At 38.8% G+C, this 15,987-nt stretch overlaps 1 protein-coding gene across 3 annotated transcripts in view; it reads right to left on the reverse strand.

Annotated features, from left to right (window-relative positions):
• Positions 1-15,987, reverse strand: part of CACNA2D3 (calcium voltage-gated channel auxiliary subunit alpha2delta 3) — a 597,478-nt gene that overhangs the window by 216,787 nt on the left and 364,704 nt on the right. The window lies entirely within an intron of this gene.

Below are 15,987 nucleotides of genomic sequence, written 5' to 3' on the forward strand. Positions count from 1 at the left end.
GTGTTGGTAAAAGCTGTCAATCTGAGCACCAAACACGTTACCAAAATACCGTGGGCCAGATATACTAAGTGGTACTAAACACCCCTTACATCTTACATGCATTTGAATGAGTAATATGGTGTCTTGCAGTGCCCTCTGGGCCATATTTAGTAGGCAGGGTTCTGCCATAAGACACCTTACCGTCAACTGAAGTGAATCACTATCACTGAAATATATTTAGCACCTAATATAAAAGACAAAAAGAATCTGTTACTGTGGTGTTTTGAGTTATTGAACTACAATATAAATACATATTATACTTTTCAGTAACATAATAAACTGGCATTGCAACCCACAGAAATCATGTACCACATCTAAACTGTAATGCACATATACATGGATAATGCTATGTTGGATATATATAATGCAATCAAATTATAAATAGGAACAGGGATATCCCCGCTTCCATAAATTACCCACGATGAAATCCACCTAAGTTTTTTAAACGTTTGCAACACTTGGGCATTATCCGGTAATCAGAATCTTTGGGGTCATACCCTTGCTTTGTTACAAGGTAAAATAATGCAATGATGAAGAATTTATTGATTGACACCGGAAAACAGGTGCCCAATTTAGGTTCCCTCTTAACATTAAACAATGAGCTCTACCACATGATAAGGTTTTCAATGTATATCGAATTAATATTTTGCAGCAATCCTATCTTAAGCCAATTAAAATAATAAATCGGTAAATACATTTCAGTATGCATGACTCGATATGCATTGAATGCATGGGCCCATGTTTATTAAGAGGTACTATTCCATGTTAAATGGGCCTAAAGGCATCTTAGGGAATAGCACTACTTAGAAGATATGGCCCATGATCTATCATTGGTATTTTAAAACTTGAAGCTATTACGTTGTGAGATTTTTTTTGTGGTTTTGGTTTGTTTGCTCTCCCGGAGTTAAAAGTGACAATTCCATTATATCCTTTCGAAATTATTTCTAACCTATGTAATTTTTTCAACAAAGTTTGTAACAAAAACCTACAGAATAATGTTCCGTTCAATGCAGTTATTTTCTGCTCCAGATAAATCAGAGCCACTCTTTTTATATTACAGTAGCTTTCCTGGGAGATTATAACCAGTACATTATCAGAGAATGTAAGACTATCTGCTGCAAAAAACTCAAACCTATCTAAAAACAAACACAAAGCTAGTGTTTAAACATGAATAAATCACCTAGTATCTGCCCATTCTATGTATATGTTATCAAGAACATGAACCAAATGACCAATCATTAGATCCAGGTCTCCTAAATTATTTAAAAATTAACTCATCCAAACATTATTTATTTATTTTAAATGAGAATGCGAAAGGCCAGTTGAAGGAGTGATTAAATGCAGCCAGGCTGATACGCCAGGTAAGGACTTCTAAAGCAACTGTTTCTTTTACAATGACAGACCATGTACTCTAAATTCCAATTGCTATGGGAATTGCCTGAGTGATGAACCCTGAAGTAACCACAGGAGATGACTTCAGTATAAAACTTGCCGTAGGCTGCTTTAAAAATGTATTACAGTACAGTACTTTGCTTGGGGTTTAGCTAGTCATTTAGATTTTGCAGCCAGCTATGAGTTGCATCTCACTCTAACACTGACGGTATCCAAAACACAACTGTTAAATGTTAGAGGTGACTTGGGATATGTGAACTTCTACAAATTCGCTTCGCCTACTGTACGTTTCACTCAAAAGTTCAGAAAAAGCTCAAAGATAACTGTTTAAGTTAAAAAATAACTTTCTACCTTAAAAGTTTCAGTTGAAATTCAACAGTTTTGTTCAAAATTTCAAATTGCACCAAAAAGGAATCTACCCTGAAATATGGGTTAAGAGACATTGAAAGAGGAGAGAAGAGGAGGCGAGAGGAGGGGAGGGTGAGGAGGGGAGAAGAGGGAGGGGAGAGGTGGAGAGAGGAGGGGAAAGGAGGAGAGTGGAGGGGAGAGAAGAGGAGGCGAGAAGAGTTAAGAAGAAGGCAGAGGAGGAGAGATGAGGCGAGTGGAGGGTAGGGGAGGGGAGGCGAGGGGAGGGGAGAGAAGAGGTGGAGAGAAGAGGGCAGAGGAGGAGAGAGGGGGAGAGAGGAGGCGAGCGGAGGGGAGAGGAGGCGAGGGGTGTCTTGAGGACTGGAGTTAAGCAGCCTTGGGATAATGTACAAGAGAATGAACAGAAAATGTATGTTGTCAAATATTATTTACTCTTTTCAGTTCATATTCAAAGGGAGATAGTTATTCATTACACAAACACCAAAGTGACGGAATCCTTGTTGAGGATTCATAGTATATTTTTACATATTTATGGCAGGTATGTTGGATATTAATCAAAACATCATCCTACTTTTGAAGAAATCACATCAACCATTCAGAAATTTGCTAGACGCACAGTGTACACACAGCATTGGAATTACACTAATGATGTGAGCGCAACACAAGGAAAGCCGTTTTTATGATATTGATCCATTCACCGGTATTAACCCATAATTCATGGCTATAGTTGAGAAATGAGAAATCCACAGTTCCTCCCATCAATGCAATGCATCAATGGAAGAATTCAGATAGGAACACGTTATTCCATAGGGACAATAATCAGCTACACAATAAACTTTTCACACAGGAATTATTACTTTTATGTGTACAACAATTCATCACAACACGCTGCAAAAAGACAAAGAAAAACAATCATATCATTTCATTAAAAACGGTCTTTCTAAATGTTTGTTTTCCTTATCGATACCGTAGGGCCACCATCTAAAACTACATTCAAATACATAACATATTAATACTATTTTACAAGGAAGAAAGTTCACTGGCTTTTTTTGTATAATGGAGTTAAATCCAACTTCCAACAGCTTAATCTGCTTCTTTTATTCTTCTATTTTTTTTTTTACAGTTATCTTTCAAAGGGTAAAGAACTGACACGTGTATTTCCCAAAATATTAACAATCAGACCTTCTTTTTGACATTTATTTCCAAGTAAAAATGACTGTCATGGCAAGTGACATCCAATATCTAGTTGGAATGTAAACAGCCCATCACAATGAATGACATGGTTCAGAAAAAAGGGCTCAGCAGAAATAATCTCTTTTCGGATCTCAGATTTCGTTGCTGACTTTCCACTTCTCATGTCACTCTAATGTCTAATACCTGAGCTTCTTCTCTGCCAAATAAGGGTTGCAGATGTTACGGGCGTGTTCTGTATTATCTCTATTTTTGGGTGAGTGAGCCACGGTATTTACAGGGCACTTCAGAGGATTATGCTGATTTTCAGATTGAAAATGCTTTATAGGCCTTTGCAGTAGTAAATGAGTCACCTGGGTGTCTTCTAAAATATGGGTAGCAGTATTCCTATCTACCTGGGATTGCTTTTCACGTGTGCTTATTAAATACAATGTATCTTTTGTTGAGATACGGCAGTTTGGTGAGATAGGGAATAGGTTGCATGAGAATCAGCTAACATAGTAACTACTGTAGATAAAATATTGCCTGGGACAGGAGAAGGAGAAATAAAGCCAGTGATTATATATGACGTTCAGTTGCACAGCATGTATACAACATGAACACAACAGGTGAGCTACCTGGATCCTATCAACCATACAATCCTCTGTTTCTGTAGCACAGGCAAGGACATCACACAAACATACATTTCCAGTGTCCAGTCTTCAGAGAGAGGATCAGCCCACTGTATGCAGGTAATGTATCCAATGTTGCAACATGTTGATGGTGGTTCTAGGGCCCTTATTAGGCCTTTTGAGTGGAATAATGCTGGCTAAAATTAGGCTTGCAGATAGATTGTATTTTGTTTTTGTTTTTTAATTTCAAGAGCCAAAATTGAGGGAAGAATTGGCAAACTTTCAATAATAGGCAACACTTTTCTTTTGCTAATTTCCACATGTATGAGCACTCCCTCTTTTTCATTTTTAAATTGCAGCATTTTTTTTTTTTCCCTTTAACGAATATTATAATATTCAAAATTGGGAATAGCTACAATTTTCGCTGCAAATTAGAATTTTGCTCCCACAAATTGCCCATCTCTGCTGGCAGAATAACATGGTGACATAGTTTGTTGGGGTCTCCTGTCCACATTTACACTACTGGATACAATCTCAACATGCTACATCCTTTCAGGCTGACAAAGCAGTTACTCTGTTCTGTTCCAATGTCACCCACTGCTTTTCATTAACTGATTTTACCATCACAGACAACAAAATAATTAAAAATGGTATCTTACTGTGTATTGTATCTTGAGCTTTTCAGTTACACCTGCACTTAAGGCTTTTTATTTGACCCTTCCCGTTGCTGCTGTGTGAAATTCATGTTTTAGGAGGTACTTTCAATATGTTTTCATTAACATTGTACATGAGATATGGGGCAGTATAACAAACAGCGAGGTTCTCCTTTCAGGCGCTCGAAGACATCGTATGGTCCATTCACTTGAAGGTGCCTTTTGGATTAACAATGCTTAGTAAATGTGCATTGTGATGTTTAGGGGGTTATATAGTGTCCTGGTTGCACAACTGGGGCAAAATGATAGCAATTTTGTAAAATAAATATGGTGCAGGTTGTTTTACATTTTTGAAGCCAGAGGCTTTGCTCCAGAACCATCTTAATATAATGCTCGGTTATAATGGCTGGTTGGGTTTATCTTAATATATAAAATCGAATGGTTAGTGAGGTTAGTGCTATCTGCGGTGAATCTGATTGGTCCTCAGCCTCTGGCCAATCAGATTGCTGTGTGTGACGTCACCCAACTGCCACTCTCTTACCCCTCGGCTCGCGCCACACACACACACACACACACACACACCTCTCTCTCCGGCGCTCATCTCTCCCTCCCCTCATCTCCCCCTCCCGGCGCTCATCTCTCCCCTCCCGGATCTCTCCCCCCCCTTCCTCCCTCGCGGCGCCAGTAGAGGTCTGCCGCTCATCTCTCCCCTCCCGGCGCTCATCTCTCCCCTCCCGGATCTCTCCCCCCCCTTCCTCCCTCGCGGCGCCAGTAGAGGTCCGCCGCTCATCTCTCCCTTCCCGGCGCTCATCTCTCCCCTCCCGGATCTCTCCCCCCCCTTCCTCCCTCGCGGCGCCAGTAGAGGTCCGGCGCTCATCTCTCCCTCCCTCCCGGCACTCATCTCTCCCCTCCCGGCGCTCATCTCTCCCCTTCCTCCGCTCACGTCTCCCTCCCTCCGCTCACGTCTCCCTCCCTCCGCTCACTTCTCCCGGCGCTCCGCTCATCTCCATCCCCGGCGGGGGAACAGGCCCCCCCTGCCTTTCACGCCCCCCCCTGCCTTTCACGCCCCCCCCTGCCTTTCACGCCCCCCCCTGCCTTTCATGCCCCCCCCTGCCTTTCACGCCCCCCCCCTGCCTTTCACACCCCCCCTCACGGCCTCCAGGCAACGCCGGGTATATCAGATAGTAATCTATAAAGGCAGGTTAAACCATTCTGAAAATATAGACCAATGAGGTTATGTATGAAGTCTCCCGGCTGCAAGACTGGGCACAAAGTTGGGCAAAAAATCCCATCGCTAGTTATGTGACATTTTTTTTTGATAGTACTAATTATAACGTGTTGCTCCAATTCTGCCACTTTGGAGCCAGGGGGCTTTGATGCATTACCCTATGTTAAAATAGACCCTTCCAAACGGAAATTAAATACACCTTAAGGATGAATTGAATATGGGCTAATCCCTTTAGATTTCTGATGTCATACTACAAGTGTCCGTTTCATTAGGGAAACGACCTTCACTAATTCTGCAAGGATTGCTTTTAATTGTGTTTCCTTTTGTAAACATTGTAACAATGTGATGTTCAATTTTAAAAGCAATATCTTTTTTCTGTTTTTATTCTGCGGTACGCACATTTCGGCTGCGCTGATAGTGCCGACGACGGCGACGTCAGGCTGCGGTTGCTGGAAAAATCAAATTGAGATGAATTCCAGCGATCGCAACCAAGCCGTCGCTCCATCATGTCACGCTTACTATAAGCGCATGCGATGGCGGCAATGCATTTGTTTTGACGCGGCGTTGCTGTCGCCATCTCCGGCACTGTAAGCGCAGCCTTACACTTTCAGGCCACAACGCAAAACTGTTTCATAATAGTTATTAAAACAAATGCAATCCTTAACAGAGTAAGAAGAATGAATCCCAGCGCATCTACTTGCGACAGATACTGAAACACAATAATCAGCAACTTCCAGAAGTAAAAGGGTTAAGGATCAATAGTAGTTGACTCTGCTTTTCTGTTTATAGCTAACTATAAGTTGCTTCTTTGCTGTGGTATACTTTTTTCTTGTACAAGAAGCAGCATGGAATGACTTGTGACGTGATTTCTTTCCGTCACATACAGTACTGTACGCTTGCATGAGATCTCACAATCACTGCACAATGGTTCCTAGTGTTTTGTCACTTTAATGGCTTTTAGCTTATTAACAATAAATGATCCAATCCTACCTGAAAAGGGATTTATTAAAACGTGACAATAGTATTAATTATTTTCTTCTAGAGGTACAGAATGTTCTGTCAGCATAAGTGATTGTATCAGTAGGCACTGTGACGGGGCGATAAACTGTATAAAGAAAGGAGATACTGTGTGGCAGTGGATAATAATCAATGGGTCCGTTTGAACATGCCACCTTTTGCGAACTTCAAACGCTTACAAAAGTTTGTGAGGAGTTCGCCCCAAAAAGTTGGAAGTTGGGATTTTTGAGGTGAGGGCGAGAAAGATACAAAGTATATTCAAGTTATCCAAATTATCATATTTTCCATGAATCTCAGGTGTGTTCAATTTTGTGCACAGACTCTACAGGTATTGTATAAATGAGTGTTAAGGGAGGTATAGAAGTCACTTGGTACTTTACAAAAATGTCTCAATTTAAGATGATATGAGAGAGAGAGAGAGAGAGAGAGAGAGAGAGAGAGAGAGAGAGAGAGAGAGAGAGAGAGAGAGAGAGAGAGAGAGAGAGAGATGCAAAGAAGGAAGAGGAAATGACAGATACTATTACTGTCTTACTGACTAGTGATGTGACAAGGGAACAGTGAAGTAGAAAAGTCACAAAAGTCGCCACATTTAGACACTCTGTTAATGAGCTAGCAAAAAGAAAAGCTCTACGGCCTCAGATATACGCGTCTTTTTGAAATGCAAATTGTGGTGAAAAATACCTGCACGAGGGTGTGTCTATGTAGTTATCTTATTTGCGCCATTTTCAGGTACATCTGTGCCTGTTTGCGCCGAGATTAAGCGGTTTATAGAGCAAGTGGGAGGAGTCAGAGTTACATTTGCATATTGGCGCAGGTCTATTCATTAAGAAATATGCGGCTTACATTAATTTTCATGACGGTTTTCTGCATTGATTTTCTTTCTCACCTTAAAGGGGGCGTACGCCTCTTTTAGCGCAGGGTGCGCCAAATTCTAAAACAGTAGAAATACACTTACAGGTGATGTTTAAAAAAAAAGTCCAAAAAACCAAACCTGGGGCTTCAAAAGATGATCACAACAGTTCTGTTTAACACTGTTCATATAATTAAGAAACAATGTTCATTCCTTAACACTTGTATTCCTTGATAAAAAGATATCCGTGCCAGCTCCATATAGAAATGTATGTAGGTAATCAGTCTAGGGGTTACAGTTTTAATATAAACAGAAAAGATGGTGCCTGGCTGGTTCTCCTCTATTTAGAGCCTTCACAAACCAGCTACAAATAGAAATGGCGCCTAAATAACTTTTAGTCCGTAACTGTAGACTTCTCAGTCCCCTTATATCCTAGACTGTATCCTTGATGACAAGGAAAGAGGCTCACGGGTTATGGAAGGTGAATAAATCCGACCCTGGTCTCGTGGATTGCTGCACGGAGGGTGTGCTGCTCGCCAGGCATGCTGTGTAGAAAGTGAAGAAAGCGCAACGCCCCACCAGAACGAAAACAGGCTGGAGAGAGGGTAACTACAAAAACAAACTTTATTCACGCATAGGACCAAGTGACCGACAAAAATCCGGAGCCGCCATGTTTCGTGCCCACGCACTTTATCAAGGCTCCCTGAGCCACTTTCTGTTCCGTGGTGTGTCGAGCTTTCTTCACTTTCCGTGTCGTGTTCCAGACAGAAACACATATACTTTTTTGACACAAATACATCGGCGCTGAGCACTTTCCTAAGTCACAGACCCCCACGTGCCCATATACTCTCTACTTATAGCTATGCCCAAAAATGATTCTACATGGCAAACGCAGAAAGAAGGACCAGTGTTAGATCCAATACCTGCAGGGGGTCACCCCTTCCCGGACTACACATAGGGGGCTTCTAATAGTTACATACTTACACAATAGTTAGTACAGTACTTATTGTTCTGTTCTTATAAAAGATTAACGGGAATGATGAATAGGGGAAAAATCTTAGGGGCTACTTCTAAATCCGCCGAAGTGGCGAGTGGGACGTTTCAGTTACTAACACAACCCATTGACCCCATTAGTATTAAAGCTACATTTATTTAGCAGCCTTCTGCCTTAAGACACCTTCCAATGCTGGAAGACTCCTTACAACCCGTTGACTTGAATGGGCCATACAATATCTTCCAGCTCTGGAGAGGTGTCTTATAGCAGAAGATTATAATTAAGCATGACCCTACATTTACTCACTTATGCCACAAAAAATAAATGTACAATGGCAATTATTACCTGGCTTTTATCTCCAGTTAATTCCATGAAACATTCATCAATTGGTGAAATCAGGCTACAGAGGAGGGCAATATATCCATGTAGCAGACTAGGTAAGACTTTCACCAAACAGTACTTATGTGTATGCCTAAAAATGCCCCTCTTTATTCCTTCCAATGTAAATAAAGCTGAAGAATGATCTTGATAATGGGAGGAATAACACATAAGCAATGCTGAAAGCCAGACATTGTGACAGAAAGATATTTCTTTACACAAAGATGGTTAAAAACGGCAACAAAGAGGCAGATGTTGCTTAAAGTATCCTTCAATTTGCTGATAAAGTTTAATATATCACAAGACATATTGGATATGCAGAAAATAAATGCACAACGCTTTACAATAGCTAATTCCGTGCCGGTAATATGCTAAAGTCTTCCCTAGACTTATAACAATAACAATATTAATTAAAAGATTAAGCAGATTCAATAGAAATAAAGTACTGTAATATTTATAGTCACAGCCAGAGTTATAATGACTCTGGGGCGAGATGTGAAGTGTCGCACTATGTTCCACATGTTTGTAACGCGGTTTCTAAAGGCTCTGGAGGCTATTACATTTAATGAACCCATCTGCTATGAAATGCAGGTCCAAACATAATCAGTTTTCTCAGTGCCATATAATACAGACGCTTTCCATGTTCCACATCCCAGCAGGAAATGCTATGTTCTCCTGGAAGTGTGTCCCTGTGTTTCTCTGTTCTGAACATCTTCATGATCTGTGGCATTTTACTGAACAAATACTGTATACAATGATGCACATGAACAGTGCCATCTCATTACAACAAATACTGCCCTCATTATAACAAACACTGCCATCTCATTATAACAGATACTGCCATCTCATTATAATAAATACTGCCCTCTCATTAGAACAGATACTGCTATCTCATTATAATAAATACTGCAATTTCATTATAACAGATACAGTAATCTCATTATAACAAATACTGCTATCTCATTCTAATAAATACTGCTATCTCATTATAACAAATACTGCCATCTCCTAATAACAGATACTGCCATCTCATTACAGTACAACAAATACTGCCCTCATTATAACAAACACTGCCCTCTCATTAGAACAGATACTGCTATCTCATTATAATAAATACTGCAATTTCATTATAACAGATACAGTAATCTCATTATAACAAATACTGCTATCTCATTCTAATAAATACTGCTATCTCATTATAACAAATACTGCCATCTCCTAATAACAGATACTGCCATCTCATTACAGTACAACAAATACTGCCCTCATTATAACAAACACTGCCCTCTCATTAGAACAGATACTGCTATCTCATTATAATAAATACTGCAATTTCATTATAACAGATACAGTAATCTCATTATAACAAATACTGCTATCTCATTCTAATAAATACTGCTATCTCATTATAACAAATACTTCCATCTCCTAATAACAGATACTGCCATCTCATTATAACAAATACTGCCATCTCATTATAACAGATACTGCCATCTCATTATAACAAATACTGCCATCTCATTATAACAGATACTGCTATCTCATTATAACAGATACTGCCATCTCATTATAATAAATACTGTCATCTCATTATAACAAATACTGCCATCTTATAATAACAGATACTGCCATCTCATTATAATAAATACTGCCATCTCATTATAACAGATACTGCCATCTCGTTATAACAGATACTGTCATCTCATTATAACAAATACTGCCATCTCATTATAACAGATACTGCTATCTCATTATAACAGATACTGCCATCACATTCTAACAAATACTGTGATCTTATTATAATAAATACTGCCATCTCATTATAACAAATACTGCCATCTCATTATAACAAATACTGCCATCTCATTATAACAGATACTGCCATCTTATTATAACAAATATTGCCATCTCATTATAACAGATACTGTCATCTCATTATAACAAATACTGCCATCTCATTATAACAGATACTGCCATCTCATTATAACAGATACTGCCCTCTCATTATAACAGATACTGTGATCTCATTATAATAAATACTGCCCTCTCATTATAACAAATACTGCCATCTCATTATAACAAATACTGCCATCTCATTATAACAGATACTGCCATCTCATTATAACAGATACTGTGATCTCATTATAATAAATACTGCCCTCTCATTATAACAAATACTGCCCTCTCATTATAACAAATACTGCCATCTTATTATAACAAATACTGCCATCTCATTATAACAGATACTGCCATCTCATTATAACAGATACTGCAATGTCATTATAACAAATACTGCCCTCTCATTATAACAAATACTGCCATCTCATTATAACAAATACTGCCATCTCATTATAACAGATACTGCCATCTCATTATAACAGATACTGTGATCTCATTATAATAAATACTGCCCTCTCATTATAACAAATACTGCCCTCTCATTATAACAAATACTGCCATCTTATTATAACAAATACTGCCATCTCATTATAACAGATACTGCAATCTCATTATAACAGATACTGCCATCTCATTATAACAGATACTGCAATCTCATTATAACAGATACTGCCATCTCATTATAACAGATACTGCCATCTCAATAAACTTTCCATTATACTTTGACATCCGGCCATTCATTTATCAAACTAACATTCGGAGGCTGCTAGCACTCAGTGAAAATTCCCAGCGTCACATAGAGGATGCAGCATCTGTAGTGAAGGAGAAATTAAATGTGTCATTTATCAAACACAAAGGGATTTTCTGAGTGAGGGTTGGAGGCGGCAGGCGGTGCTGTTTGTGCATAAGATGGAAATTTGTTTGAATATCCAAATATTTTCTGTCACTTGCGCACTGCACATTTACATTTTTAAATGGCAGCGCCAGCATGAATGCAACGTGCAATTAATTCTTATTATATCAAATAAAAACATGTGAATTGGTGTATAAATATATATATTTTCAGATAAGCACCCACTGTGCTGTAGGCTTCTCTGTTTCACAGCTTTGACACAGATGCTGTTTTTGATGATAGTAAACGATTAATAATGGGCGCGGAACCATTTAACCCTTTTTGTACGGGAAGGAAGAGTAGTGCATAGCACTAGTTGTTGAAGCCTTACCAGTTAAGTGTTAAATGTTTACAAATGTAAGTTAAAATAGTTAAGAAAAATCAGAAACTGCTAATTGTGCCGCATTCCTCACTACCGTTGTCAAAAGCAATAAGAAGAGATAAGAAAAATATTGCTGCATATCACCCACATGCAAAGGGCAACAATCACGAGATAATGAGAGGATTTTACCACTCATAAATGGTCAAATGCATGCATTTAATACAGAGTTGGAACTCCAGTCCTCAAGGGCCACCAACAGGTCAGGTTTTAAGGATATCCCTGCTTCGGCACAGGTGGCTCAATCAGTGGCTCAGTGTTTGACTGAGCCACTGATTGAGCCACCTGTGCTGAAGCAGGGATATCCTTAAAACCTGACCTGTTTTAATATCTCTTGCATTCACTACGTTTGGTCACTTGGCATCGTGGATCATGTTGAATGGAGTACGATTAATGAAATTGTTCATTTGGGTTGATGTCAGTGACTGGCGAGATAATACGCTTATTTCACTAGAAAACAAAATATGTGATCTTGGCCTTTGTATACGGAATCCTCGTGAACCCTGTTTGCATCGCATAATTCCATTCTTTGCAACATTATTCTCATTTTACAATTTGCATTGCTATCAGACTTATCCAAAGTCAGCAGTTTTCACCACATATTTTTCATCGGCCAAACTCTGTGAACTTGCAAATTCACTCAGGGACACATCTATCACATATTTACAGCTTCATCCCGAAATATTATAGTATTAATTCACTCCACATGTTTGCTTACCATCGCGTAATCTCAGACTGACCCGCTACTCACATGTGATGAGCCCAAATCTTTAAAAGTATATGCCTATAACTCCCAACAGAATGTGACTTTTTGGGATAAATTGAGTACATACCGTTCCTTTTTGAAAACCTTATGATGTTAGGGAACACAAACAGAAAGTATCCGTGGGGGATTCCACACTTAAGTACAATTTACCAAACAGGAGATATAGGTTGCAATGGGTGCTCGAGCAATCAAATCACACAAAAAATGAAAAAATATGTATTATACACATGCAATATAAGTAGAGAACTCCACAATGGGGTGGATGAATTCAGAAAACAATTGTATAAATTCATAAACACAGTCTTGAGCTGAAGGTGAGAAGTCTGAGTAATGATTTTAACAATAGGACAAGTATCCCCTGAAGGCCGAAGATGGGTGAGGAAAATGGACCAAACCCCTAGTACGTTTTCTCCTTGCACACAAATGTAATATAATATATACCTGGGTCCTTTACATCTTAAATAGCATTGTTTATCAAACTTCTTTAAATTCAACCCCTATATCAAAGTATATACAGCATATACTGTAACTACATCTGTATTGGGCTCCAGAGTCTCTTCACATACGCACTATGAGTCATGTAAACGTTGTGGTGTCACTGCCTTCAGTGCTACAAATGATCAAGTCGTGAAGTTCATCACTAAACAAGGCAAGGAATCATTTCCAATTAATATTGTGCGTCTCTATCACTTTTCAATGTATTGCTTTTTGGTCAACTTAACCAACTACCAATGCAAGCCCAACATCTATGTTTATAACTAAACTTGCTTTATATTCAGAAATATACTTAAATTGGCTTGTTTTTGAACCCAACGTGTGTGTGTGTGTGTGTGTGTGTGTATATATATATATGTGTATATATATATATATATATATATATATATACTGTATATTTCTATAAAGGTAAAGACAGGCACTGACAGGACTTCAGTTGACGTTGCAAAGGTTTTTATTATAAGGTGCTTTCCTGGGACTTCTTCGTGCAGTAAGTGCTGCCCCCTTATTTCCCTGTACCAAGTACTACTTTGCTGAGCACCAGGGTAGTTGTGAGTGCCCGCCCGACTCTTTATTAAATATATATATATATATATATATATATATATATATATATATATATATATATATATATATATATACACACACACACATTGCACAAAAGGAATAGAAACACTCCAAGTAAATTTGATTTGGGTGGAAATGTATTTGGTAATGAAAAATTATTTATCATTCACATATTCGGGCAAATTAAAGTGGATTTGCTTAAAACCAAGCACATAAAGATAATCAAGTATGACTTTGGACATTCTTTGCAAAAACTGAAAAACAACTGTTTAACTGTCTTTACTTTCTTTCTACAGGTCTTCCCAAAATGAACCAAATAGATGCATTTGATCTGTTGTGAATGAGTGGAATCAAATGTCATTGATTGAAGATACACATTTATATCTATATAAGGAAGAACTATTTCTAAGAAGCACAGGGAATAGTTTGCGAAAGACTGATGCTAGCAATTATCAGTGCTGCTGCCTTCAGGGACAAGTTAATCAGTATCAGATTTTGCTAAGGAACAATTTAAAGGGAATGGCACTCACAATTGTACTTGTGCATTTTTCTTATACAGCCTAATGAAAACAACTAGTGAGGTATGTAAAGTACTTGACTTTTGTTCACTGTTTCACTGCTGGAGGGTTTGGGGCACCTGCAATGCGAGTACTAGGTGCAGCCCAGCAGATTTCAGCGGGGCCACAAGAATATTCAGTGCTCTAGTTCTCAAACTGCCGCCCCTGGACAGTGAACACAAGGTCCCCCTCCCTGGAGACTTTCACGGCGGCTCTCTCCTGCAGTCTGTGCAATTTGTTTCACTATTAAAAACTGATTTTTAATTATAGGTCTAGTATTTGTGGAATATGTGTTGTGGGAAAAACTGTTTATTGATGAGCAAAGTTAAGTGGAAGAAAGCTAGGCGTCCAAATGGTTATTAACCTTTTCAGTGCCATTGTGACATAGCTGGTACAGCATGGGTCCTGGCGTGACAGGGACTCACGACGTACCAGGAACGTCCTGGACAAACATTCGTTTTCTAGGGTCTGACCAGACTGACCACTGACCAAGCGATTCCGGTATCCAGGGACACGTGAGCACTTCACAAGCGATCACGTGATGCGGAAGTGCTGGGCTGAAAGGGTAAACATTGAAGTGATCCACGATATGAAATAGTTTGAGATCTCCTGGGAATACATTGTAACTCACTGAGGCCCAGATATACAAAGCTCTGCCTCGTTAAGTCCGAACAGGTGCCTTCAACGCTCACTAATGCTGTGTTAACTGCTGTTTCTGCTGTAATGGGAGCTTTTTTTTTTTTACTATAACAGACATTAGTGCTAATGATATGCATAAGGGGTGTTCCCCGTACAGCTTTACGTACCTTTTAATGGACCAAATAATAGTTACTCATAGATCTTAAGCAGATAAACACAAGCGTTCAAGACCTTACAAGTCTCTTCTTGTTCATATGTACAGATGATGTAGCATTTGGAGCTTGGGGACAAGGACAACTGGGAAATGAAGCACTCTTTGTGTTTCATAAATATGAAATGTGTATAACTTTGTACTACTCCACACGTATGGAGGAAGGGGAAAATAATAACTATACTCCAGCCAAGTTACTCACATATGTTACTTTGTCAGGCACCACCTGATACATTGTTTCTTAACAGCACAGTCATGTATCATCAAATGTGATGAAAAGCCACAGAAAATACCTTGAAGTTGCTAGTATGATTACTTTCACTAATCCAGAATTGCCATTTGGCAGCAATGATATTAAATTGCTCTAACCCTAGTAACAGTAAACGATCTTTAATGTGTTGGTAAGAATTAGAAAACTGAGGACAGAATGAGTGATGGTTTGAGTTGAAACAAAGACCAATGAAGCTGGTCTGAGAATGAATGCATAACATTTTGTACTTTTGCACAAAAATGAATATTGCTGCTTTATTAAGCATAATTCCATGTAAACTATTTGACATTCTTGGCTAAAGATATGAAGATGGTAATGAGCATCCATCCGTCAATAAACTGAAACATAGCAGTTTTAACGTGATTTAAGACAATGGATGACCGCCATATGTATGTAATATTGTATTAGCCCATAGAATAAGAACTAACATACCTTCTTCAGTTTAGTGTTACCTTTTTATTTGTTATATGATCACTATGATGATAGAATAATCATGCAAGTACTAGGATGTACTGTAGGTTTAAAGCAAAAAGTTCCCTATGTTGGTTCACCCATTTTTTCGGGATTATGATCCAGGCGTCTCCTTTTATAG

This window comes from Ascaphus truei, chromosome 17 (assembly GCF_040206685.1).
Source record: "Ascaphus truei isolate aAscTru1 chromosome 17, aAscTru1.hap1, whole genome shotgun sequence".
NCBI lineage: Eukaryota > Metazoa > Chordata > Amphibia > Anura > Ascaphidae > Ascaphus > Ascaphus truei.